We start from the raw sequence: 26,991 nt of genomic DNA, 5'->3' as shown, positions 1-26,991 counted from the left end.
GCATTTTGATTTTTTTTTTTAAAAATATATGTCTGGACTATTCCCATTACACAGTGCTCCTCATCCTAGGAGGTCCCATCCAAGGTGTCATTTGTAGGAAGCTTCATCTCTTTTGCTGGCTTTGCTCATGCAGTGGGAAAAAATGGGCAAACTGGGAGTCCCCTGCTCTGCCTGTCCATCACAGCTGTAGTCTTTGGCTGAATTGTTTTTCAGATGGGTGCACACAAACAACCATGGGCAGCCCGAGTGTCATCCCTTTCTGCGCTCACTAGAAATGGCTGGTCCCCTGCAGGGGAATTACCACCACTACCCATCTGCTGCAGGGAAAAAACTGCTTGGCTCACATAGTTTAAACCAAATCAGGGCTGAAGTGTTTTATTGATTTATTAACAGCGCTTAATTAACTGGCAATCAGTGAGCTGCACATTTGGGATCAATACCAGTGATACAACAGGTAAGCCATGATGCTAGACACTCACAAAATGGTGATAAATGCCTATAAATTTCTGAACATGTCTTTAATCCCAGAAAATTTTAATTACACACACAAAAGAAAACCCACAGAGGATGTGTGTGTACAATAACTCACTCCCGAATGTGGTGTCTGACAGGAAGGCTGGCTGTGTGGCCTTCAAGAGGTCATGGCGGCATCTGGGCTGCTTCTGGTAGCATCAAACCAGCTTTTACATCTTTCCACCCCAAGGTCTCTTTCCACCCCAAGGTCTCTTCCCACTGTTACAAATGTCCGTGTTCCTTTGCTACCTCTTCTCTATCTTCTTCATTTCCAAAGACTTTTTATGATCACCAGATTGCTCTTTAATCCAGATGATGGTCATCTTCCTCCATAACATGGTCAGTTTTGGGCCCAAATGTGTTCTGTTTAGTGCATTTGCCCACACCTGCGTGGTTTGCACCCGCGTTCCCTTTGTGCCAGGTGTTTGCCTGCCTCATCATTTGCCAAGGGTGGCCCAGGGGAGCTCTGTCCACCACCATGTTCTGCACCCCTCCACACGCTCTTTGGATGCTGGATGCTCATCCAGCGATGGTGAAACCTGCGCTGCAAAGCACTCCTGCCTCCAGGGAAAGCCAAAGCAGCAAAGCTCTTCCCTGGTGAGCATTGCTTTGGTAATGGCCACACGCGTTCCTCCCCTGGCAGACAAGGTAAGCGCAGACATTCACGCTCATCGGCACCTTGCGCCTTTGAACCAGAAGTTTCAGATTGTTTGTGTGTCTCCACCATGGCAGAGGTCCATCAAGCCACGGAAGTGTGAGTCTGTTGGCAGCGCTGTCAGTCTAGTGTTTGGTTTGCTGCTCAAGGTACTGCTTTCAGATGAGATGTACCCTGTGAACAGAATGATGAACGCTGTGGAATAGAGCCAGAGTAACTTGTTTTTTATTTATTGCTGCTGCAAAATTGCAACTAGGCTTGAAATAGAAAAAATCTTCTTCAATTAAAAAACCAAGCCCCACCCCAATGAAATAAAAACAGAAAAAAACAGAAAACAAATAAATGTTTTCAGTATTAATTTGATCGTGAAGTTTCCACAAATCTCTGGTAGCAGCTGTTGGGGGAAAATAGGGAACGAAGTACATTCCCCCCCCCCCCCCATTATGAAATCTTAAAATAAAATGCAACATAAAATCATCACACTCCACCTTGCCGTGTGTGTGAGGAATGCTAAGACATTTCAATCTGCACTACCAGCCCACAGAATTAGCATATAAAGCCATTCACTGTGAAACAGATAATCTGCAGCATGACCTTGCTTTTTCCTGCTTTAAGAGAGCAGGCTGAGGGCCAAGTTCTTTTGTGCTGTGTGCTGTTCTTTAACATACATAAATAATACATATTCAGAGGGAAAAGAAAAGCTATTAGCAAACACACAGGCGGCAATAGGGGCCTGCAGTAAGTGCATAATTTATTCCTCCCATTTTCTTTCCAAACTAAAAAAGATGGGGCGGGGGGGGGGGGGGGGGTGTGTGTGAATTTGCTCCGATGTTTAGTTAATTACCTCAAGCATTCCAAAACATGGTCTTTACAAATATTTGTGCAGTACTTATTTGATAGATCTAATTTATACCCTATTTAATAAATTACTGTTGTAGTCTCTCATGACCTGGCTAACAATCTGACACAAGTTGGATGAGCAAAGGTTCTGCTTTCGCACTTTGCTGACTTGGTTTTCAGGGTGTTTTTTTAGTTGCTAAAGCAGCATCCCCTAGCAGGAGTCCAGTGGTGAGAGCATCAGCTTTGTTGTTATTTTGTTGTTGTTGCTATTATTATTATTATTATTATCATCATTATTATTATTATTATTATTATTATTATTATTATTATTATTTGCACTTCTGCAGCCATGGAGGCTCTACAATGCCAGCTGCAAAATGCTGTTCTGATAAAATATTCCTGGTCCAAGGAATTCAGAGCCTAAAAGGGAAGACAGAAGGCAAGAGAGGAAGAAGAGAAAAAAAGCCGTGTCCATAGCACCGTCTATATTCAAGGGAGCAATAAACCACTGGTGCACGTACCCCAAAGGCCCTGGCTCTGGCTTGATGGTGGGACCCAGATAACGGCTGGAGGTCCCGTCCTTCCCCGAGTGCCACGCAGTGCCACTGCTGCTGGCACCCATGTCCCAAAGCAAAGCTGTCGCTGCTGCTCCCGCCTGTCCTTCACTGACGTCTGCCCCCCACCCCAGGTCCCCATGCAACGTTTTGTACCCCTGTACTGCGAACTCGATTGCTGAAGGGCAACCTTTCTTCCTCACCAAAAACAGGGCTGTTTGCTTGCTCTTATCCTGAATTCCTGTGAAATCCGTGTAACCAGCGCAGGTAATTTGTGCAGGTGTAATACTATATACCTGGAGCTGTACGTCTGGGTTGCTTGAAATACGTTTCTGTGAGTGCATAATATTTACAGCTTAAAAAGGCACTGAAACTCAGACTATTCTTGAGCAAATATGGTTTGTTTTGGAACAGAGGTCTGGCAGCTGTTGTGTGACTTCACTTTCTCCAATTTAATTAATGCACTTTAATCTGGTTTCCTAAAGAAGTAATCCAGCTCTGACAGCAGCCTCCAAACTCCTTTTTGTCTCCTTAATACATTTTCAAATTTTTAGTCAACTTCAAACAACTGTGGCAGTGATGTACATGTATTGGACAGGTTTATACTCTGTTATGGAAATCTGTAGCCTACTGGCTGATCAGTATTGCTCCAATAACTGAGCCAGGGTCGCTTTCCTTATTTCACCCAATATTAGGCATCAGAGAGTGTATTCAAGGTCTTATTCATTACATCAAGCCCGACTTCAACAGTTTCTGGCATTCACAGAAGTATTCCTTCTTGTGCTCTGTTCTAACGGCGTTGATCAGGCAATGCCATTCCTCATGGATCAGCTGAGCTGACAGGAGGTATCCCTGCCAGACAGGTAGACCCTGTTGCTTTCCATTAGGTGGTTTTTCCATATTTTTTTTTCTGGCTTGACTGGTGGTCAGACAGTGGAGACAAAATTGCTTCTAGGGTGACTTGAGTAATTATGAGCCTTGTAGTGCTGGTTGGGCCAAGCTAGACTCTTAGGTAGCGGTGCAAGAGGTTTGGTGATGCACTGCAGGAGCAGGACATGGGAGAGGTCCCTCTCTCAGCCCCAGTCCAGGTGCCCCATGGGTGTACATCAGCTCTGAACAGAGCAGAGTGAATGTGTCTGAGGTCTCTTTGGAGGGAGAGGCATAAGAGGTAAGTCGCTTACAGCTAACAATGGGTAGAGGAATTTTAATTTGTATGCCAGGAGAGTGAGAATGAGCATTTAGTGCTGTTCTGAAAATCCCATCCACAATGCACTCACTCCTTCTTGCAGCAATTTCCTTTCTTCTACACTTCATTTTGTTTTGGAGGCTGGGGACAAACTCTTTCTGCAGGAGTAGAGGTGAAAATATTTCCCTGCTAAAATCTTTCAGATTGGCTGTTATTTCTCTTTCCTTCATTTAATTTCATACTTTCAACCTCTTGTGCTTAAAAGTTAGCATTTATATCAGCCCACATAATTTAAAATCTGTCTTTCTCCTTCTAGACTCTGCCTGGGGACCAGCAGGTAAGTAGGTTTGCCTCGTTTCTTCCCAACTAATGGAAAACAAATGAATAGCTGTATATTAGAAATAACCCATATTGTACTTATCATAAAACATGCCCATTGTAATGTGACAGAGCATACCAAGAAGCACTGGACTTTAGAGAAAGCTGGCAACAGCAAAATTATCCCAGAGCATCACATAATTCAGCAATACCCGCAATAACAAAAATTTCACTGTGCGCAAAAGGTTTAGTTGCTGGACACCGCTGCTGCAGCAAAGCAAGATATAACAGAGAGAATTGCATGGGACAGGGAAATGTATGGTTAACTGACCCCAAAACCCAGGAACTCACCTTTTGTAGGATCAAATGATGCAGTACACTTCCATGGACTTGGGCAGCTTACTTTAAAGTCAATGTGAGATGATTTTATGGGGGAAGGCAGGAAACAAGTAATCCATCACATGAAGAACAAAAAAAAAAGGAACTGTTCAAAATAGTTCTATGAAAGATGGTGGTTATTTTGGAGTTTGCTGTGAATTCATATTGAATTCAGCTCCAGGAATTGGTTGGAGCCTCCTATCCAAATGCTGAAGTCCACCTTGGAAAATAGACCGAGCTGCTGGGTACCCATTGCTGGGTTGAAACAGAGAGCTCTGGAAGGCAATGGAAGGACTGATATTTCAAATAAAAGATGTATGGCTGGGTACGAGTTAGAGCTGCTTAAGCTTTTAGGGAAGATAGCAAAGCACACAGGCTGTTATAAAACCAAGTGTCATGTGTTTAGGTTGTTTTATTGTTGTTAAGACGTGGCACTACATAGTTTTACAAAAGACTGCTTTCAAATGCTGTATTTACAACTCATTGCAGGACCCAAAGGGGAGAATTGGAGTAAACCAGCCCAGTCTGACCTATTAAATAAAGCAGGTAACAGCAACCTTCAGGCCACCAAGAAAATGGAAGGATTCTGACCCCCTCTATGGTGATCATGGGTTCCCATTGCAGTCATCACTCACAGTACTGACCCAAGGGGTGGAAGACCCTGTCTGGAAGTGGGGAGGTTGTGCTCCAGTTTTTACTGGGAGCCTAACAAGGTTGTGTGGCTTCTAATGGCCATCCCGTGCCAGCTGCTGTGCCATGGCAGAGGAGTGATGTGAGTTAACAGACAGCCTTAAGATCTCAGCAGAAGGCAGGCAGGTCATGCTATCCTCCAGCTCTTCCTTCCAGGGTCATTGCTGTTCAGATGAATCTCTCCTTTTTTCTTGAATGACAGATTCCTGAATCTTAAACATATTAAATTCACAGAAGCACCTATAAATGGCTATTCCTTCCCTACACACTACTATCACCTTGTTCTCCAGATATGACCTTTCTTTTGAGGAATATGTAGCCGGGGAACCAAGCGGTGCTGGATTCACTGTTGTGCCTGTGTGTTGAAAAGCAGGTGCGTACAGAGAGTTAACGAATGAAAAGAAATATTCTGCTGCTTTATGCAAGGGCTTTGTGCTCTGGAGACCTGGGCTGTGCCCCAGGCTCAGCTGGAGATCCCTCGCCATCCTGGCTGCTGAAGCAGTTGTGCCTCGGTGCCCCAGTGCCAGAGGTATACACTCTGGCTTGTCTCTGTGAACCGTGAGCACGTGAGCTGAAGCTGACTTATACACAGCACGTGAATAACATCTACAGCGCAACACCAGCCATGGCTGGAGTTCAATAATACAAATCCAGAATAAGAGATTTGGGTGTCTGTAATAAGCAGTTGCTCAAGCGAAACTGTTTTCTTTGAGACCTTGTGTCTTTTTGCATGGTATGCCAATATTTTGTGGTTGAAATGCAAAGCTTAACCTCTTAAAACTGTACAGGCTATTTTCAGAGATACCAAGTTTCTGTTCTTTCCACGGACCAGAAGGCAGAGAGGGCACACAGGTCCAACACATCCGAAAAGCACGGCAATTCCCTAGGTGCCACACTACGTGGCTTTTAATATCTTGGCTTTAATAACTTTCCTTTTAGTATTGCGAGAAAAACACAGCTCTTGCAAACCTAAACCTCATGAAGGTTTTGCATCGCTTATGTAGGTGTTTTGAGTCATAGTTATTTATATTGGATAGCGCTCCTGAGAAGTAAGTTAATAAGAGTGAAGAGTCCACGATGACTGTTGCATACTGTCACTAACTCTTCAGAAAGAAGTAGAAGTGTGTCCTCTCCTAGATCTTCATAAAAACTTCCTAGAGGACAAGAAAGAAAAATTCAGTATTTTCAAATTAAAACTAAAAAAAGCTGTTACTTGTGTTTCAGTGCAAAACAGCACATTTAAAACGAATTTTTTTTGCTTAAAAAAGCCCTACCATAGGTCACTCTCTGTCAAAACTATTTTACAAGAAATGTTCTCTTGGCCATAGCTCTAATACTAGCTCAAGATACATAGTCCATGCTGTAATTACACTCAAAATACACACTAATCTTAGTTACAAAACACCAATTGTGCTATTTTCCTTTACAGATTACAAGAAAATAACACTGACGTTTTGCCATGTGCCCTGATGACATTCGGCATCTCATAAGATTGGGTTGAACAGTAAGTCTCAACATTCATCTTAGATTGTTCCATTTTCATAATGCTCTTCAGTATTTTTGATTGGCATTAACAGCTTGCCACTGTTAGGAGAGAGAGGAGCTTTTCATTGTCTGTAATTATGAGACAGTAGATTTGATGCTGGATGAATCAATAATTCTATTTCAAGTGAATGCTCAAATTTGTAGCCTTTTATTCCAAGAAATATGACACATATTCAAAGAAGGCATCATTAAATAAAAGTAGTGATAATTGCACGCCTCTTTTAAAAAAGAAAAAAATAGTTGACCCTGCATATAAATTTTCCCTCAAGGAATCCATTACTCTTTTTTATGTTAGTTAGCACTGTTGGTAGTAATGATTCAAAGAATAAATGAACTAATAGCTTTATGTATGATCTGGGGTGACAGACCTGAAATGGCCGGGAAAAATTCATATAAGAATTTGCTGTCAAATGCTATTTTGGCTTTTATTATAGAATCACAGAATGGTTTGGGTTGGAAGGGACCTTAAAGATCATCTAGTTCCAAGCCATGGGCAGATACATCTTTCATTTGATCAGGTTGCTCAAAGCCCAGGCCAACCTGACTTTGAACACTTCCAATGATGGGACGTCCACAACTTCTTCGGGCAACCTGTTCCAGGGTCTCACCACCATCGTCTTCCTTATATCCAATCCAAATCTACTGCCTTTCAGTTCAAAACCATTGACCCTTGTCCTACAGGTCTTGGTAAAGTCTTTCTCCATCTTATAAGCCCGTATATATTGAAAGATGACAATAAGGTCTCCCTTCTCTTCTCCAGGCTGAACAACCCCAACTATCTCAGCCTGTCTTCATAGGAGAGGTGCTCCAGCACTCTGGTTATTTTTATGACCCTCTTTTGGACCTGCTCCCACAGGTCCATGTCTTTCCTGTACTGGGGACCCCAGAGCTGGATGCAGTGTGAAAGGTCTCATGAGAGCAGAGTAGAGGGGGAAAATCACCTGCCTTGGCTTGCTGACCACTCTTCTTTGTATGCAGCCCAGGATACACTTGGCTTTCTGGGCTGCGAGCGCACATTGCCAAGTCATATCCAAGTTTTCATCTACCAATGTCGCCAAGTCCTTCTCCACAGGGCTGCTCTCAATCCATCCATCTCCTACTCTGTATTGTTAGTGGGGATTGCCCCAAACCCATGTGCAGGACCTTGCACTTGGCCTTGTTGAACTTCATGAGGTTATACAGCCTTGTTTCTGGGAATATAGATCCCTCAGCTCCTAGCACAGAACTGTTCTGTTCCTAGCACAGAACCCCGAGGTGAGAAGAAACCTGTGCCATTTATTACCACGAGAGTGCTGCATGCAAACTGCTGATTACATGAAGGCTGCATTTCATGGATGAGCCATGAGTATCTGCTTCCTCTGCTTTATCGCCATGAAAAGAGCTTTGCAGGTGACTGGCACAGAGACTGGAGGAATGTTTTATTTTGGCAAGATGTATTTCTGCAAGGTGGATGGGGATTTAGGCACTCTTTAAGATTCTGTCACGGCATTAGCCTGAAGAATGGACATTGGAGGATTGCCACCGTGTGCCTGCACTGATCAGCAAGGCAACAACCTGCTGTGCCAAAAATTGTTGATTTCTTCCAAAATTAGTTTCCGTCTTTTTCGATCAGCCGTACTGCGGGTCTGCCAAAGCCTGGTGATATCTCTGTTTCCTGGAGAGTACTCTTCCATGTGAATCGTCAAGCACATACTGTGAAGACTGGAGCCTCGGTACAATTGCTACATCCACATCTTTATCAGTCTGCTCTTTTGAGGTCAAGATCTTGACATGAGCGAAAAGAAGTCTTCAAAATAACAGCTTGGAGGAGATAAACTGCTGCAGAAATCATCCGGTTCATCATGCATTCCTTCAGGATGTCCAACAAACCCCCCAGAGCAGTTGCTGTGCCCTTTCTCCTTCCTATTCTTCTTAAAGAGTGGAAGTTACACATTCTTTTCCTGTTGTCTTTACTAGATGCTCATCTCAAGGAAAGTTATCTGTTATAATGGGGGATATTCAGCTAGAAAAGTTCTTGAGACTTCTGAATCAACTAGATCCCCTCACTTGCACCGAACTGTCCTATCCAAATATTCAATTTTCTATTTCCTTATCCTGGTGCTTTTTTTTCTTTTATTTTTTATTCTGTAGACTCTTATGTTCCAACCTTACACAAAACAGTGCTGGTGCCAGCCTCCAAAGGAAGGGCAGTAGCTTTCAGGTAGATGGTCCTGGTATAATGGACTAGTTCAGGAACTGCATCCTATATGCAATAGTTCCAGCATAGGGCATTGCATTTTCTACATCTGCAGCTGGTTTCATCAGCATCAAAAGGATTATGTCCAACACACAGTTGGGCAGTCTCATGAGCAGAGAGCCTATCTCTGTCTGTATGGAGACAGGGAGGCAGAGCAGCATGGCACTTTGGCTGATTTGCTCTCATGTGCCCAGGCTGAGGGACGACTCTATTTTCCAGCTCCATCTGACATCTCCGTATGGTTGCACTAGGTGGTGAGTGGATCAGACTAGGTCTGTGATAGCCAAGCTTCTCACAGCACTAGAGGCATCAACTTACATAGGAAGGCCCTCCAGAAGCCGGTCTGACACACCAGAGTGCTTGTTAGAGCAGAGAAAAAAAAAAAAAGATATTTATTGTTGCTGACATACCAGATAAATATGCTACTATCAACTCTTATTCAGCAATTGTCCTTAATTTGCATTCATGATCCCTGCATTCAAATGATGAAATCTTTCCATTACTTCACCCTCACTAAAATACATCTGTTTTCCTTTTTCTTCTCTGATTTCTAAGCCTTTAGAAATCATATTTTCCATCATTGTTTGGCAATTCAAGAACTAAAAGCTTTCTTCGTATCCTAAATGGGAGTTGAAAACGTGGTGCTAAAACACACCCCCAGGACCCCCCATATCTCTAACAAAGGGATCAAATACGGTCCATGCTGGTACTGTTGGGTCTGATAGGCGTGCCGGGGCGAGCGCTGGCCTGGGGTCCTGGCTGCAGCCCTTGGATGTGTTGGTGCGTCCCTCATCCTCTGGCATGGCTTTATGCAGTTTTACAGACTTATCTCAGCTGCGCCAACATCTCCAGGCCTTCTGAGAGCACAGTAACTTCTCCGGATTGAGATGTGCCCCATTAAATACAAAAATAGCCAAAGGAGATTCTGAAACAAGGGTGATTGAATGATGATATTCACAGAAGCAGAGAGGCATATGGAGGAATGAAAGCAGATCATTTGCAGATTAGCAGTAAAACTTGTACACTTGAGGAATATAGCAATACTCAGTCTGTCGGAGAGCTGAATTCTCCACTAATTTAAAGTGCTATACTTCAGACGAAATTTCCATAAAACCTAGAACTTGAGGAGTCCTTATTGCAGCCTCTGCAGCCACTCAACCCCGCTGAGCTGTCGGGAGCAGGAGGGAAGGATGAGCACTGTCGGTCTTTGGCTGATCAGGTTTTCTGCCCAGATTTGCCCTGGGTAGCACTTTTTAATGGTTTCTGAATCTAGGTGTGCTACAAAAAAATTAAACAGCCATCCACCCTAAATTCATGACACTGAAGGAAGGAGGAGAATGCCTCTTCATACAAAAGAATAATGAGGTATGAAAGAATCAAGTTCTTAGAATAAGCAGTGACAGTTCAAAATGGTATTTGGGTATGGCATAAAACACATTACATTGCTGGCTGAATTCATAAAGAAATCAATAGTTTGGTAGAGACAATTTTATTATTGAAACACTATCAACAAGTATGTCACATAACGTCCTTCTTGAATCTCAGAAAGGAGCTGGAATCTAAAAGTCTTTTTATGCCATCAAAGTGCACGAAGGTGTATCTTCCACCACTGGGAAGGGAACCAGGGACAGATCTGAGGTTATCTGTAGAAAACAAAGTTCAGCACTGGGTTTAAAACCTTCTTCTGTAAGAGATTCACCTGTATGTTTGTTTGAGTACTAAGAGACACAACCAGAAACATGTAAATATTGAGAAATTGATCACTGTCCCTCTCTTTTTTTTCCTCTGAAAATTAATTAAATTTCAGTGGAATAATTCTTCAATACTTGTTTTAAAATACTTTAAATCACAGTAGCCAACAACTATAAATGGTTTTTTGGTTAGATTAAGTATTTTCTTCTTTCAAAGTTGAAAGAATTCTATGTCCTTATCTCCCACATGGAACAAAGGGTATAATCAGAGCAGACCTTCATCTGACCTATTGCTGATGTTCCTGTAGAGTCCCTTTCTCCTGTGTCCATTATCCTGAGATATGTTTCTGTGTAAGATGCCTTGGATTTGTCATGGCAGACTACAGAGGAATAGGAATAGCCATGGCTAGAGTATGATTACAAGCAATTTAGAGCAATATTGATAGGTGGGGTATTGACAGAACAAGAGACTAAAAATGATTAAGGAACAGGGTGGATTATCTTCATAGTGGCAGAGGTAACATCATATCTGCAGCTATCTGGGAGATGCAGACACCAAGGAAGAAGAGAACAGATCCCCAAGGCAATGAAGGTTTAGCCTCAGTATCAGGGAAAGTACAAAGTCAGTTAGACTGTGCAATGTCCCGAAAGAGCTGCTGTGTGAAAGTTGGAGGGATTTGCAATGTTGACTTGCTTTCTCAACAAGAAAATGAATTGTTGAATATTATTATTGAAGAGGAAATGACACAAAATAAAAGCTTGTCATAGATCACTATCTGATTGGATTTACTGGGGCCAAAAAATTAACCATGGGGGAAAAAAATTGCTCAGTGCTGCAGCTTAGACAGTGGATTCTCAGATTTTTTCTATTTCCTTTTAGCAAGCTATGCTCAGTCATTATTCATTTCTACGGTGTCCACATCTCCCATTCTTAAGTTCTTGTCAGGCTGTTTGATGTCATCTGCTGTGCTGAAAACATCCACCCTGTCCCTAACCTCCAGCTAAAGAGAAAAGTTAGTAAAGAAGAAATTTTAGTGCCAAGAAATTGGAGGGATTTTGACCCAGACACTTCCTGCAGAGAGGGAGCTATGCTGTGAGTTTACACTTACGAAAAACCTGCCCAGGGAAGGATTTTAAAAGCATACAATGCCCACGCTGACAGGTATCTCCTTAGTAAGCTTTACGCACCACTGTGAAGAGATGCATTCCCTTCGTTGTCAGATGTGTCTTTTTCTGGAGCTCGTAGTATTTGTCCTGCTCTTGCAAATGTAGTGCTCTTATTCTGCACTTCTCTAACTGCAGTCTACAGGTTTTCCTTCAAATAGTGTAAATGCTGAGGGAGGGCACTTGCATCCTATTATAAATGGTCAGTGAATTAAACCAGGAGATCGTCCTCCAGCTCTTACAAGGTGCGTTATTGTTTCCTGACCAAAAGACATCTCCAGGCTGGGGAGATGGCAGGGAGCCCGTGAGAGGACAGCAGACAAAATGCCAGTTGCCAAGAAGACTCAAAATGGATCAGCAACTGGTTTTGATTGGCATATTTGCAAGCTAAGCCACCTTCTCCAAGATTTCAGCAGTGAAAAGGATTGGGGAAGACAGGTAGAATGAGCACAGGGTTCTTAGAGGTTGCTTTTCAGAGCTCTCACTTGACTAAATCTCTGTTCCCCTCTAGTCTTCTTATCTCTTTTTTTTTTTTTTTTTCTTTTTCCAGAATCAAGTTTTCTGAAAAAGGCAGGCAGTCAAAGGCCTAACGTTGTTCATTTTTCTGTCTCTACTATGATGAGCAGCAAAGTCATACGAATAATTGGCAGCACTGGCATGCAGGTATTGGAGGAGAAGCCAGCCATGTGTCATACTCAGCAAAGGTAATATGTCAAGATTTAAACAAAGTATTTACAGGAAATTAGGTGATTTGATTCAGCAGCTACAGGTAAGTCTTTTTTTTTCTTTTTTCCCGTTCCTTTTAATACCACAAAAAAAAAAAAAAAAAAGGGGGTAAGAAAATTGTTGTTCCTTTGGTGTATAATGAAAATAGAAGAGAAGATGAAGGAGAGGGAGACGGAGAGGGAGAAGATGACGACTTTCCCCAAAGGCCAGACTTGTCAACAAAGATAAAAGTGATGAAAGATGAGAGAGTCATGGGGCAGACTTGTTTATGAAAAAATATGTAATACAGATTTCTCATCTCTCTCTCTGTGACACACTGCCTCCTCCATGAAATTATTTCTAGATTTACTTCCCATGTTCCTGGTCTACCATTAAAGATAAAGATTACATTTCCCAGTTTTTATCATCATGGCTGCATAGGTTTTTGTCTCCCACAGAACACATATCTTCCCAGAGTTCAGTAGCTCTTTATAACCTGCCAGGATTCTAATATAATGTGCGTTCCATATATTTACAGTTTATTTTATAATGGCCAAGGTACTCCTGTACTACTCTTCCACCTTCTAATATGCTTTTGGTTCTCAGCCAGGTGGAGTTCCCTATGGTGTAATTCTTTCCTCCTGGGGGATAGAAGAGCAGGATGGGTATATGTTAGAGCCACAGAAGGTGCTAACAGATTTCTATTTCATTCCTAAGTCCTTTTTGCCCTGGGTACTGAAGGGGAAATTCTCATTCTAAGTGCTCAGCCATGGTAATTTGTGACTGAGGAATGATCTGGCACGGAGGGCAAGGAGGCCCAGCTGCCAGAAGGGGTTAAACTGGCTGGAAGCAGGGATGCCAGAGACAGAAGGATTCCTTGCAAAGGAGTGAAGTTTCCCTGGGTGAGCAGAAACAGCCTCAGCACTGTCCTGTAGCCATCCCGGACCGGGAGCGCTCAGGGGCCCAAGCTCAGGGGCCACCTTTGGGCAGCAGAGCTGGGCTGGGGGATGGACCCAGGGCTGGGCTGGGGGTGCCCCTGCTCTCGGGATGGGTGCTGCTGCAAGTGGATATAAGGAATCTGCTTGTGACGCATCTTTGCAGACTCTGTGTGCAACCGCTCGTTGCAGTAGGACTCTGCCCAACACATGTTCATTATGTTTTTCTGTTATATTTAAGCACAAATTTGTGTTTAATTCACCTCGAGGAGTACCATAAAAATTCCCTAATAATATGTTATGACTAATTGCTTTGATTCTTAGCAACACTAGTAACTGTACTGTTGTCCTGGGTAGGACCAAAGAGATGCTGGAAATGTGGAAAGCTTTTCAATTACGTTGAACTGATGGCTCAACAGCTAAGAAGAAAAATCTGAGATACTCACTGTTTTATTTGGGACAGGGACACACAGACCGGGAACTGAAGAGTTGTTGGAAGTAGTTAAACTTACCCTTGAAGTTGAAGTCACCATGGTTAAGGTGGAGAGGAAGGAAACAGAGTCCTACAGGATCCAGTCCTACGGTACCTACACAGATAGCGGGGAGAGGTGAGGGAGAGAGGGCCACTGAGAGGAGAGACAAGTGAGGATACAACAGCAAAAAAGTTATCACTGTGTACTTTTAAAGACAGCTGTGAGGTTACAAAGGACAAAGCTGTTTTCTGGGCTTGGTGTGGATGAGATCAGCAGAGTCACTGAGGATTTTTTTAAGATGCAACAGACTAATATATACTTCTGTCATGCAAACAGACTACTGGAGGGCAATGAGAGGAGAAAGTAGAGAATAATTAGGGGATTAAAGAGGATATGAGGAAGATTGTGGAAGAGTGGATTGGTGTAGGGTGAAGGGACTAGGAGAGAAAGTAGAAAATAAACATCAGCATCTGTGAGTGAAAGAGAGACTCATACCTGGTGATAAGAATTTTATTTACTGCAAGAAACTGCAAGACTTTCAATCTGATGCACAAAGCATTCAAATCTGATGCACAGATCTGAATACTCAACAGGGGATGCCTTTCTCTTACCATTGCTCTTCCTTACCTCAGTTTAGATCTGGACCCTTAGACAATGTCTCATGATTTACTGAGTGTGTTTTTTCTCCCACTGCTAATAACAATACTGTGTGAAGTTGTGTGATGAGCTGTAGCATTTTGTATCCTTGGACCTCAGCTCCTAGGTAATGTCTTTGTCAAGTATCTCAATTATTTTGAAAGAAATCACTCTCTTTTCTGTCAGCAGGTGCTTTTGTTCCCTACTGTGCAACCCAGCACAGCAGATCTATGTCCTGGTAGAAGCCATGCAGAGAAATTCCTTTTCAATTGCAATAGTATTCTCTTCTGATCTAGCAGATACGATACTGTTCTTAATGATTTATTAAGTGTGGGCTCTAATAATTTGTGATCTACCATTGCAGCTCTGTGAAATTAATACAAGTGGCATTTTTCTTGTGGTATAAATTCAATCACTAATACCTTTTCCCTGCAGAGCTCTGGCTAGCGGAAGTCAGAGAGCTCGTTACAGGCTCTCTGAAGGACTTCTCTGTGATAGATACCTTTTGTTTGCATCGTGTCATGTCTGAGCTTGAATTGTTATTGTCAGTAGCTCAAGGCCTAGGAGATTGCTAAACATTTTAATGCTATTTTACAGTAACTGTCCTCTAAAAGCATTCAGCATCTGTACACAGAGTGATGCACAGCGAGTAGAAAATGTCATAATTGCCAGTAAGCACTAAAATACTTTTTCACTTACAAAGGAAGAGCACTGGTATTGCAGTCATGCGTTTTTTTGGTTTTTTTTTTTTTTGGATCCAAACTGAAAAATCTTGATGTATCTCATGTTTGCAACCTTGCCACTTTGTACTGTATTCTGCTTTGCTGCATTTGATGTTCAGATCTCTTTCGTTCCTCAGCGTAGCACGCCTAATACTGCTAGCAGGCAGCAATCTGCCAGGAGCTCCTGGGCACCGCGAGGGGCTCAGCCATGCCTGGGGACAGGATGCCCTGGGACGCTCCTTGCCCAAATGGCATCCATCATCTCCCGCCTTAGCACCATCACTGGACAACCTGAGGAGGAGGGTGGTTAATAGCAGGATGGGTGAAGGTTTTAGATGGCACTCAGCACGCCATGAAATGCATTCCTCTCAAGGAATGAAGAATTGCACCTCACCATGACCGGCATGTCTAATTGCTGCCTGGAAGACTGGAATGTCACAGCCTGACTGAATTTACCAAACCAATATATATTTTACGTACCCCAAAGGCAGCACCAGGCATGCTGTTGCAGTTCACTGAATTAGCATTACTCATGTGCGTAGCACTCCTTACCATGAGGATGTACTTTTCCTTTAGTTTCACGATGGCATTTTCTACTCTGTATCTTTGTACAGCAGGTTCAGTCTCCACCAGCATTCATGCTGAGCACTGGCTCTCTCCTCCCTAACAATCAGTTTGCTTTTCAGGAGCACACGGATTGCTGTTAGCTTTGCTCTCCACGTGGACTCCCGCTGTTCTGCCCCTAAGGCAGCTTTATACTGGGATACCTTTTCAAATCCGGAGGACAACATCAGCCTTCTGCGGCAGTGCCTGTTTCTGTAACCCCTCCTATCTCCTGCTATTACGGTTCTCTTTGTTTCTGTCTCCATCGCAGCATGGGCAAATGGCTTGTTTATCCCCATTTATTTTTGTTCTCCTGATGTTTACTCGTCCTCACTGCAGTTCCCAGTGAGGATTGCTGGTAGGGAATAAACTCACGGCTTTCCTTTCTCTGCTGCAAACCTTGCGCTTGAGCTGAAGAAATAAAACCGGTGGTGAAGTGTTATACATCCATGTGAACCGCTAGTGGAGGAGCACAGAAATCATTCTTGCTTTGCCATGAACGTACGTCCTCCACAGCTGGAACAGCTCCTGCCTTTTCGGAGACGCAAAAGGTCTCACACCTGCAATGAGAAGTACCTTTCTCTGCGCAATGGGACAGCCGTGGTGGTTACCCGCACTGCTGTGTCATCTGCATGTGTCACTGCTGGCCGTGAAGCTCCAGTAATTGCTTCAGCTTTATGCACCTTATGGTCTCGCAGCCCAGTCAGCTCATACTCCTTACCATAACCCCACAAGGTTCCTCTGAGCAGAGTTAATACTGGAGCAAAGTGACCCTGCAAACGGTCAGGGCTACTTGAGAAAATTGCATACCCAAATGTTAGGAAAAAGTGCCAATATTTAAAACTGCTCACATCAGAAATCCTCCTGTTAAAGATGAAACAGACATAAATTGGCCTAGTGCGTTTATAGTAGCAAATTGCAACAATAAAAAAAATCATTAGAAACTTATTGGATATGTCTAGGGCCACTGGTGGGCGATTGCTTGTCTTATTAACCACATTAATATCCTTTATGTAGCAAATTTCAATTTCAGCGATTGTAATTCATGCACGGCATACAAAGAAGATGATTAAACACTGAAAGCAAAGTGTGGTTGTTCGGAACTGCTTCACTGCATTTCCCACTGTGGCGGCAGCAGGACTCGTGCTGGACAGAAGGACGGGAGGATCCCTCGGTCTCCCAGCCCTGCTGCCCCAGGAGCATCGTCTGAAGCAGCACAGCCTCAGCAAATGACAGGATCCATTCTCAGGTCCCATCTAAAACACAGCTTCAGTTTCTGCTGCAATGTAGATCTTCTCCACTAGGATGTAACACTGTGAAAGCGAGAGATTTCATTGTACAGTCAGCACAGAGAAGATATAAATATATATCTAGCTGGTTAATATTTTTTTAAAGTGTATGGAATGGAATTCATATAATTTAAAATAACAGCCTATTAATTTCTCTTTCTTTGACCTTCTTGTTCTATTATTTATCTAGTTTTAATATTTCTTCCCTCTGTTTGCTGGCTTGTTTCGGAAGTCTACCTCATCTTGCACAGTGAATTCATCATTTTGGTTCAGGTCATTAATCTCTGCTTTTCCTTCAAAAGCTAATACATGTTTAATGGCTAGGTAATGTAACAGGCAGTAAGACAGTAGTATTTGACACACTTTTGAAGGACGTTAGAATAATGCTCCTCAAAATTTATTTAGATCTCTATATTTCATTTGTAAGATGTTCAATAGTCTTTCAATGATTTGATGCGTTTATATGGTCCATGATTATTTTGGGAAGGGATATAAACCCACCTTCCTTAGGAAATGTCAACAGTTTTCAGAGAGGTATAGAAAAATGTGTTTTTCTTATTATATTCCCTATCTATTTGTTGCAGAACTTCTAACATTTTCTTCAGTACCACCATGCAGTAGGTCTTCTCAAAGCTGGGAAAGTGAGGCTTCCCTCCGTGCAGCCCTCGCAGTGCAGAGGACACAGCGGGCAGCCCACGGGCTACGGACAAGTGAGATGGGCAACAGGAACTTAGGAGGGACATAGGGAGCTGTACACAGTGTGTACATAAGTACTGAATACATACATATATATGCACAGATATATATGTACACACACAATGTAATATTTCAGAACATTAGCTCTGCTCTGCGCTTAGATTTGAGTTTGAGCAATGTAGGTTGTCCTGTAGTGTATCTTGCAGGCCACCAAAAGGGGTGGTGAAGACCTGTTTTAAACCAGAGCAGGGACAAAGATTTGGATGGGGATGCTCTGTCCTCTCCATACCTGGAGGCAATCCAAACCTGGTTGGACAGAACGCTGGACAACCTCCTCTCACTGCCCCGTGGATGAGACAATCTCCAGAGATGTGTCCAGTCTCAGCAATTCCGTGATCCTGTGTGTTTCTGTGATTTTTTTATTTTTTTTTTCCAAAACAAATTCAGCCTAACTTTTAAATTTAATGGCCAGGTACTTTCTGTAACTTCGTTTTCTCCACAGAAAGTATATCCATGTAGATGAAAGAGAATGTGGCTCTTCCTGGATTTATTAATCTGTCCATTTTACATTACCTATCTGTGCAAAATGATGGGCATTTCTTATTTCAAACTTCTTATGGTGAAACATATGGTCTCGTACGTGATGTGAGAATAATTTCAAGTTTCTAAATTCTATCTAGGCACAGACATGAATACCCAATAGGAGCAAAGGAAATTTGAAAGCAGTTTAGACTAAGCCTCGGGTATAATAATCTGCAAATGAAATGCAAATTCCTCTCAGCAGGAGTGCAATATACTGTTGTCTCAACAGGGGTACTATTTACTGTTGCTTTGGAAACGCTTAGGAAGGGAAGCATGGTCCATGGCTTAGGCAGAGTGTAAAAGGCAGCTCATCCCGTTGTTCTGCTTGACTTCCAAACCTAGTTTTTGGAAATGAGGTGTTCCCCCTTAAAGGGTGGGTTGTGCAGTAATTAGCAGTAATTCCATTTGTACAGAGCCCTACGGAAGCCTGTGTCCACACCTGGATCCGTAATGAGTCACAACCACCTTTCACATCCCTGAGTTAAGATGCTCGTAGAGATACCCTCACAGCACACGTGAACTGCGCTGCTGACGAGTGATACGTAAACACCACAACATTTATTATAGCCAAACTATTGACTTATATTTGCCATGATTATATTGCTACTGGGTTGCTGGTAAGTGACCTGATAGCTGTTCCATCCACAAACATTCAGCCCTTTGGCTTTTGGTATGCAGTGCTCTGCTGGGATCTTTTCACCCTGCTGTCTTTATGGCTGTATATAGGGATAATATATACAAATTTCCTGCATCAAAATCTGCAGCCTGCAACAGCTATAGAGCAAAAACCATAACTAGAACTGTAATCTGCAGCTTATAGCCAGTAAAAAGGAAATTCTTATCCTCCATTTAATTAATATTTGTACCAAGAGAATTGTTAAAATCTGGGCATCTGTTATTGTCCATAGTTTCATTACTTTAAATGTTGATAATGTTTGTCCCACATACTGCAAATCCTTCAGCTACCAAAGCAGCTATAAAGATTCTATCAGTGCTAACGTTCACTTTTATCATTGCTCAAGTTAATGCTTAAATCTATGCTTTGTGTTACACACATTGATGGGATGTGTTTCACCACTGATTTCCATGACCCCAGAATTTCATCTGCTAATCAGAAGATTTTTTACAACTTTTTTCAGCTATTTGGTCAGCAGAAGTACATTTTCTCAGCAAATGATCTTGACTTGAAGAAGACAGAACTGAGGATATGCAGAGTGTGTGGGGATTTCCTCTTTATTCAGCCATTTAGAGCGAGATTTAGCTAAGCTTTTGGGTCAGGCATAATTGTGGAGTACAAACACTTCTGCTTTAAGGACATTTGACTCCTTTTCCTTAACTTCAGTAATGTGAAGAGATACAGTCGTGTTTATGAATTGCTTTGAGATGTGATGAGGGAAACTGAGAGGGAATTATTTCTTATGGCAGTGAAGTGACAAGGACTGTGAGTGTGGATGGGACTGAGGTCTAGCATCTCGTGAAAAGGAATCAATACTCTGTGTTCAATGTTCCGATATTTTCACAAAGAATCGGTTCAAGCGTTCAGAGCAATCAAGATCATTTCTGAAGTGTCATTAATCATCATTTCTTAACTGATCAGGCAGTAATGTCAAAAGAATAGTAACAACAAAAGACGGTAGGGAAATACGCTGTTTTAAGCATGTGGAAGATCTTCTGAAGTTAATTTCAATTTAATTTAATTGCTTTAATGAATGTGACTGCCATAATGGAAATAGAGCGCAGTTTTCTACATTTTCTTTCTGAATCTCCTAGGTACTATAAAAAAATGACATTTTTCATTTTGCAGTGCTTTGCATGGCAGAGATTTTAAAATAAATGCGTTATGCCACCAAGTGTCATTAAATGTCATAAATCATGAGGATTGCGGGTTGAGACTCAAAGAAGTAGGTAATATTCCATCACACTAATTTATAAAAGGCCAAGAACTCTACTAGTCCCCTGTAAATGATTCTATTCACACAAAACAGTTTGTGTATAAGATAAAATAAGAAAAACAAATGAAAAAGCAAGTCCCAAGGAGTTACAAACGGCAAAGGAGTTCAACGTCCTGAGCTTAAATTTCATGCTTCAGAATTTATATTTATTTATGCTAGATAGCAATTTTTACATAATATGTAAATTATTATTATTGCAATTTTACAGATGCCTTAGCCAAGACAACCAACTCATCACAGTGGAGAGTGGAGCTACACCTGGCACCACAACCTCTGTTCTGAAGCATCGACAAGCTCAGTGCACCAGAGAACCAAAGTCTGAGAGGTAGGAAATGCTACTGTTCTCATCACATGGGTAGGAAATTCATCCAAGATCAGAGAAAGGACATTTTAAATAGAATTAAAACATGTTTCAAATATTCGGGCTAATATCAAAATCCAAGACCTAAATATAGAGCATTTGAGCAATGCTAATTATTCCTCTGTATAACAACTTGATTTTGACTTTAACTATTCCTGTGTCTTGCCCTGATTCATTTTCCCTGATATTTATTATTTAATGATCTCCAGTTTGTTGTGCATTTCTTACCCCATCTGTCAGGGCAACCACAGAAACTGATGGCTCTGTGCATACAACCCTGTTTCCCCTTTACTGCAGTAGTGTTATCGGAATGTATGTGTCTCCTTAATATCATCGTTTCTATAAATATGAACAATCTTCCCAAAAGCAGATAATCCCCATCAGTGTAATGACAAGGCAGATTTTTCCAACAACTTTAATAAATTATCAAAGTTTCAGAGTGATATGGTCACTGGAAAATAGATCTTAAAGGGACCTCAGGAAGTCATCTTTTCCATCTCCCTGCTATAAAACAGGCTCTAAGCAATCCTCAGGATATTTTTGTCAAATATATAAAAAAATTCTTTAGTATCACCACTAACAATGGTTTCAGAGCCACACATCAGTATGTCCCAGATTCTTTGTTTCATCATCTGCATGCTAGGGAAAATACTTAAGAGTACTAAATCCGGGGCAGCCCTTGGCAAGACACGTTTCACATGCCCTAAAATAGACCACTGATAACTAATCTCAGAGAGTTTCTGATGGTGGCCCATCAATACTCTGATGATTTCACCCTCATCATATTTCATTCATGGGAATGTCAGGTACAACTATGTAAAAACAGCTGCTAGAGCAAAAATAGTGACTCTTTTCCAACTACTCTTTTGATAACAGAAAATTTGTTGGCTTGACACCGCTACCTTTGAGAAAATCACATTGGATGTTTTATCATCTTACTCTTCTCCTAGCACTTATAAAAGGATTGCTAAACAATGTTTCAGTGTCCTTCTTTACAGAGGTTATGCCGATAAGTCACAGTTATGTCTCCTTATCTTTTCTCTTTTTAAACAGAGGTCCTGTATTTGCTCTTTCCTGTACCTTGGGGAACTTACCAGCCCTTTCTGAGTTTTCCAAGGTAATCACTAATGGGTTAGAAATTGCTATGTTTAGTTCCCTAAGTGCTCAGATGGGTTTCACCAGATCTTGATGAGTTGAATATTTATAACTCAGATAAATAATGTTGCACTGATTCTGCACTGTGGTGGTATTAGCTTCATTAATATTAATTCTCAGGAGAACCTAATTAGTATGCATATATTTTTTTCCATGAAGACTGAGAAAAACACACTTTAAGCATTCAAGCCGCCTTCTTGTTTGGTGTTTCTTCTTGCCCATGAAATAACAAAATGACGTTTTTCTGTATCTTGTTACTTCTAGTGTTTTACTGCTGCTTTGTCTCATGTTCTTTCCAGCTGTAACTGTTTTTGCTCCTAATTTCTCCCTGTTGTCTGCCTTTTCGGTTTTGCTCTTCCTTTATTCTTGTCCTGGTGCTGCGAAGTGGTGAGTGACTGCTTGAACAGCTGAACATTTTCCAAACATCCTAGGGGAGCACAGAAGTCAGACCTAGGAGCACGGCCAGGGACCTCTTTGTCCCTTGGGATGCAGAGGCTGTAAGTCCAGGTCTGACACATTCAGCATGGGTGTCCATCTCCACCATCTCAGAGGATCTGCCTAGGGCAGGATCAGCCTTCCATGTGAGAGCAGGCTCTTTTAAAACAGGCATTTGGGGGTACTAATCATGGTTTTCCTGGGTACTCATTTCCTCGGGAAATTTTCAGTACTAATATTGTATAAATCCATCTAGATGAAAAGAACTTCATACAACGTTCTCAGCATCTTTATTTCCCCTTTCTCTCTTTTCTTTCCATGATTAATTAATTAGAATGGATAACTCCTTTATACAAATCCAGTAGTAAACATTTCCATAGGACATTGTTGTTCCATTCCCACAAAGTCATCGAATTTGGCTTTAGAACCTCACTTGGCTTCTGACAGCCTCACCCAGATTGAACTCCAGAAGCAGATGCTTTTCCACTAGAATGAGTCTAGCTACCAGCACTGCTCAACAAGCATTTTTATTTGACCATGAAAGGTTTCTCCAGCCAAACATACTTGAAAATCATACAAAGGGCTCATAGTTACCAAGCATCCATTATCTAAGTTAACTGAAGAAATACTCTTCCCCTGGGCAGGTTTTGAAAGCCAGACCTCCTAAGACCTAACCTTGGGAGAGAGTTGTCATGCCTATTGTATCAAGAATATGTGATATTAAAATACAATTTAACCAAGAATCTAAGTGTTGCTTACTAATCTCAGTAATATTAGTAGTGCCATATTTTTTTGCATAAATCTTCTCTACATTTTAATGCTCAGGAGATGGTGGAGGAGTTATTATGTATAATATACCTTGTTTTGTATGTTTTAACATTTAAAGGGTGAATATGCTTCATACCCTGCAGGCATTCATCTATTAAAATACCAGTGTAATGGATGTGAAAGCCTTGGCAGGGAGAAGAATAGGAATTTTTTCCTTTCTTTGAGTAAGATTGGCCTGTCCTGAAAATGATGGATCATCCAGAACAGAAAATGGGAATTGATGCCTAAGATATGGCTTTGTTATGGTTAAGTGAAATTTATCATGCTCTGCAACAGGAGAAATTGTTGGGGGTTTTTTCTCTGTGTGTGTGGGGGGGGGGGGGGGGGGGTTTGTTTGTTTGTTTTGTTTTGTTTTTGTTTTTTCCACAAAACATTTAATGCAGCTGCTAATTTAGGAAAGTAGATATGAATTCTCCTGGAACATGGAGACAAGAGACTTCCCCTCTGCAGGTGCCTGGGAACTGTGGTTTCCCTCAAGCTGAAAGCAGGCTGAAACATTCACTGTAGTGAAACCATGGAACTTCTTAGGCAAAGAAAACATACATCCAGAAAGTTTAGATAGATTTTCATATTATTTAAGTTTAAATTTTGTCTGTATGTGATCATATTTAGATCTCTGAGTAATTTAATTCTGTGTATTTCGTGTTAATTTGATGCAGCAGCATCCTAGCTGGTAAATGAAGATGACATCAACCTGTCATGTTTCTGTAATGACAGGGGAACCACTCCTAATATAGATAGAGATTATGCATTCAATCTCAGAAGAAAAGAACAGCATAGGTAATACATAATCCTTATCTCCAAATCATGGAAATATTTTTAATAATTAATAGGAAATTTATCCAGAGATGTAACTGGATAAATCTGGGAAGTTTTCAAATCATCTTTCCTTGCAAATTCTGTAAAATTGTAACATATTCTCTGTGCCACTCCTTCCTTCACTCTTTTCTTCTGCTGCTCCTTCCTTCTTATGCCTTCCCTCTGCACTGGCATGGGTTATCCCTGGGCCATGTTCCATTTGGGATTGTACCTGCTCTGCCATGGAGCACCTCCTGACCCTGTTTAGTCCCCCTCTTGTCTCCACTCCAGACACCTCCTACTGCACTTTCTACATTTATTGTTTTCACAGAAGCACCACACACATTGCTGATGGTCCCCAAAGATTAGTCTTTCTGAAGCTGAGGGACATTGGGAAGAACTCATCCTGTCTGCTTGGTCTGGAAACATAAAATATAAACTAACAGTGAACGCTCTCATGTGGAATTGGATACATCAACAGGAAAAGACGGTAAGAAGGACAAAATTAAAAAGTCCAAATTTATCACATGAAAGATCTCATGTCCTAAAGTGAAAGATGAGAAAGTCTGTCTCTGCTGATACTAGAAACAGATGTTTCTAGTGGTCCCAATCAATAATAAGAAGGAGAAGTTTCTGTTCGGATATCTTCTGAAATTTCCCTCTCCAAGGTTAAGCTTCCCATATCTCACATACTAAGAGCCTTTAAGTTGAAGCTGGCACTATTATTCCTAAAATAGAGAGAGATGGGGATGATAATTTTAATGGACAATTGAATTTTATTTAACATGGAATATTAGCACTAGACATTGACTGTTGGTAAGAAGCAGTGGGTACATCATTGCAAACATAACCATAGCAGTAGCTCGGACAACAAATCTGAGTATTTCCCAGGCTTTGGCTGCATGATGAGATGTCCAGTGCAGTTCCTTTTCCTCAACAGGAAACACAAAAATAAGTAATAAAAACTTTAATATAGTGAGAACTGTGATACCACAAATCCCTAAAAAGCAATTAATATGTGACGTCATTCTATGCAAACTGATGGTTCCTTATAACTATATTCCATTCCTAGTTTATCCTAACTCAGACCTGTAAATTTTACTCTAAAATGTTTGTAATTGTCTATTTTGTCCCATTGATGTAAAGACTGTTTGTCAATAAAATAGTAGATATAAGTTGTGACTGCTTTCATGTTTCAAATATACTGCATATCTCAAGGATTTGAGAAAATGTAATTTATAAAAGGACTATTTAGGAAAATTCACAATTACTTACAACTCAGGTTTAATATATTGTTCTATTTTCTTTTTACCCTTAGGATAACTTCACTCTTTGTACTGTAATTTGGTACTGAGGAATGGAATGAGCAAAGATGCAAGTTATTTAGCTGTTCAGATCTGCTAAATGAAAAATAATCACTTCCAACGAAGAAGGGGCATTATTAGCTACTCACAACATATGCTTTTGCAGATTATTATCATTCCAGCAACCTTTCTATTAATTTGTTTCACTGACTATCATCTGGACAGAAAGCAATCTCTGATATTCTCCAAATTCATCAAGGTGCTCCTGGAGTAATCATTTCTCACTTATAGTTTGAGTGCTCCACTCATCTAGCACATTTGTCATGACTGACACCAGGCTACGAAACCTTACGGCTCTCCATGAGGTGTCTAAAAGCAAGGAGAACTTCCACACACCATGAGACACTCCATGAGCTACAAGTCAATAAAGTGCATTAACTCTTGCACTGTCACGGGGAGAGAGACGTTGTAGACCTCAACAGTGTTCCATTGCCTGTGGGCTTGGGTGTTCCCTCTGATACTTGGAGAGTATTCAACAAAACAGACACCAGACAGTACGGATAATCAGAACTTCTCTTCCAAAGCTCGGAGCAATCTTTGACATGATTAGCCCTGCCGATGTAACCCAAGGAATCCTTACGAAATCCTTGGGAAATGTTCAAGGACTTGTGCTCATACACAATAAAATCCCACAGATGCAATAAAAGTGATGCAGGGCAAACTGCCCTCGTAGTTAGAAGGGAGTATGGGAACAAGACCAATAAGCGAAGTGAAGCCAAATGGAGCAAGGACAAGGTAGTGCCCGGTGGGCAGGGACAGCATTTCTTAAAAATTAAATACGAGGCCTTTACAGGAGATAGATCACATGGAAAATGCAGGTGTATCCAGTAGGTATCTTTTTTGCTGTTGTAGGTGGAATGAGAGTTTTATCTCTGTCAGCAAGACAGATGTGAGGTAGTATCTGCTGAAATCAAACACCACAGATGAAAGGATATAAGCGTCCCAAAGGAAAATACTGAGGAGGTTTGTGAACCACTACTTTACTTTGAAGCAAAGCTGGGTTAATACTTAATGGTTAACTGTTTTCCAGTATTGTCCTGATACTTTAAAAAAAAGATGGTGAGATGATCCAAAGGAAAATAGATCAGTCAGCACGGTTAATAATAAGGAAGTTTTCTTCTAAGACTTTCTAAAAAGAAAGAATTTAGACATGTTAGACAAATCAGCCTGGTTTCATGGGAGGCAGCTTTGGTCATATTATTCTGTTGTCTTCTTCTAGGTGTGTGTGTGTTAATGCAAGTCAGCATACAAACCCAGCGGCATTGGATTGTTCAAAGGAGAGCATTCCCTGCTCCAGTGTCTGCAGTGTCAGTAACACAAGAACCATTTGTGGACGTGCAGCAGCTAATGTATCTTCTTTTTCTCAGAAAAAATGGAGAATCACTCGTTCACACAGTAAGTCTTGCCTAAAGAGCTGATAGTCTTCTCCAGGAGACCTGCTGAATTTCTTGCTCTGGGATCAAGTGTTCTTTTTGATTTGCAGTCTTGCGTAGCTAAAATTGAATAACGCAATTACAAAAGAATGTGAGAAAGGTGTATTATGATGTGTTTACAATAGCTTGGTTATTAAAATAATTAATTACATGTCATTATTAATATTAAAAGAATATGCCCATGCAAACTAGAAGAGGGACAGTTTGTTGACTGTAATGGACTGACAGAGCTTGGGAATCTGAATTGCTTGCTA

At 41.4% G+C, this 26,991-nt stretch overlaps 2 long non-coding RNA genes across 2 annotated transcripts; both read left to right on the top strand.

The window, feature by feature from the left end:
• The first annotated feature begins 6,570 nt into the window (after positions 1-6,570).
• Positions 6,571-17,843, top strand: LOC142601883 (uncharacterized). The gene is made up of 3 exons (XR_012835464.1): positions 6,571-6,638; positions 12,321-17,093; positions 17,718-17,843. It is a non-coding gene; the product is annotated as an uncharacterized LOC142601883 (long non-coding RNA).
• A 2,723-nt stretch (positions 17,844-20,566) lies between these two features.
• Positions 20,567-26,252, top strand: LOC142601882 (uncharacterized). The gene is made up of 3 exons (XR_012835463.1): positions 20,567-20,688; positions 24,272-24,430; positions 25,259-26,252. It is a non-coding gene; the product is annotated as an uncharacterized LOC142601882 (long non-coding RNA).
• Positions 26,253-26,991: the final 739 nt, after the last annotated feature.

This window comes from Balearica regulorum, chromosome 5 (genome assembly GCF_011004875.1).
Source record: "Balearica regulorum gibbericeps isolate bBalReg1 chromosome 5, bBalReg1.pri, whole genome shotgun sequence".
NCBI classification, from domain to species: Eukaryota; Metazoa; Chordata; class Aves; order Gruiformes; family Gruidae; genus Balearica; species Balearica regulorum.
This window is presented reverse-complemented; position numbering and strand designations above follow the sequence as displayed.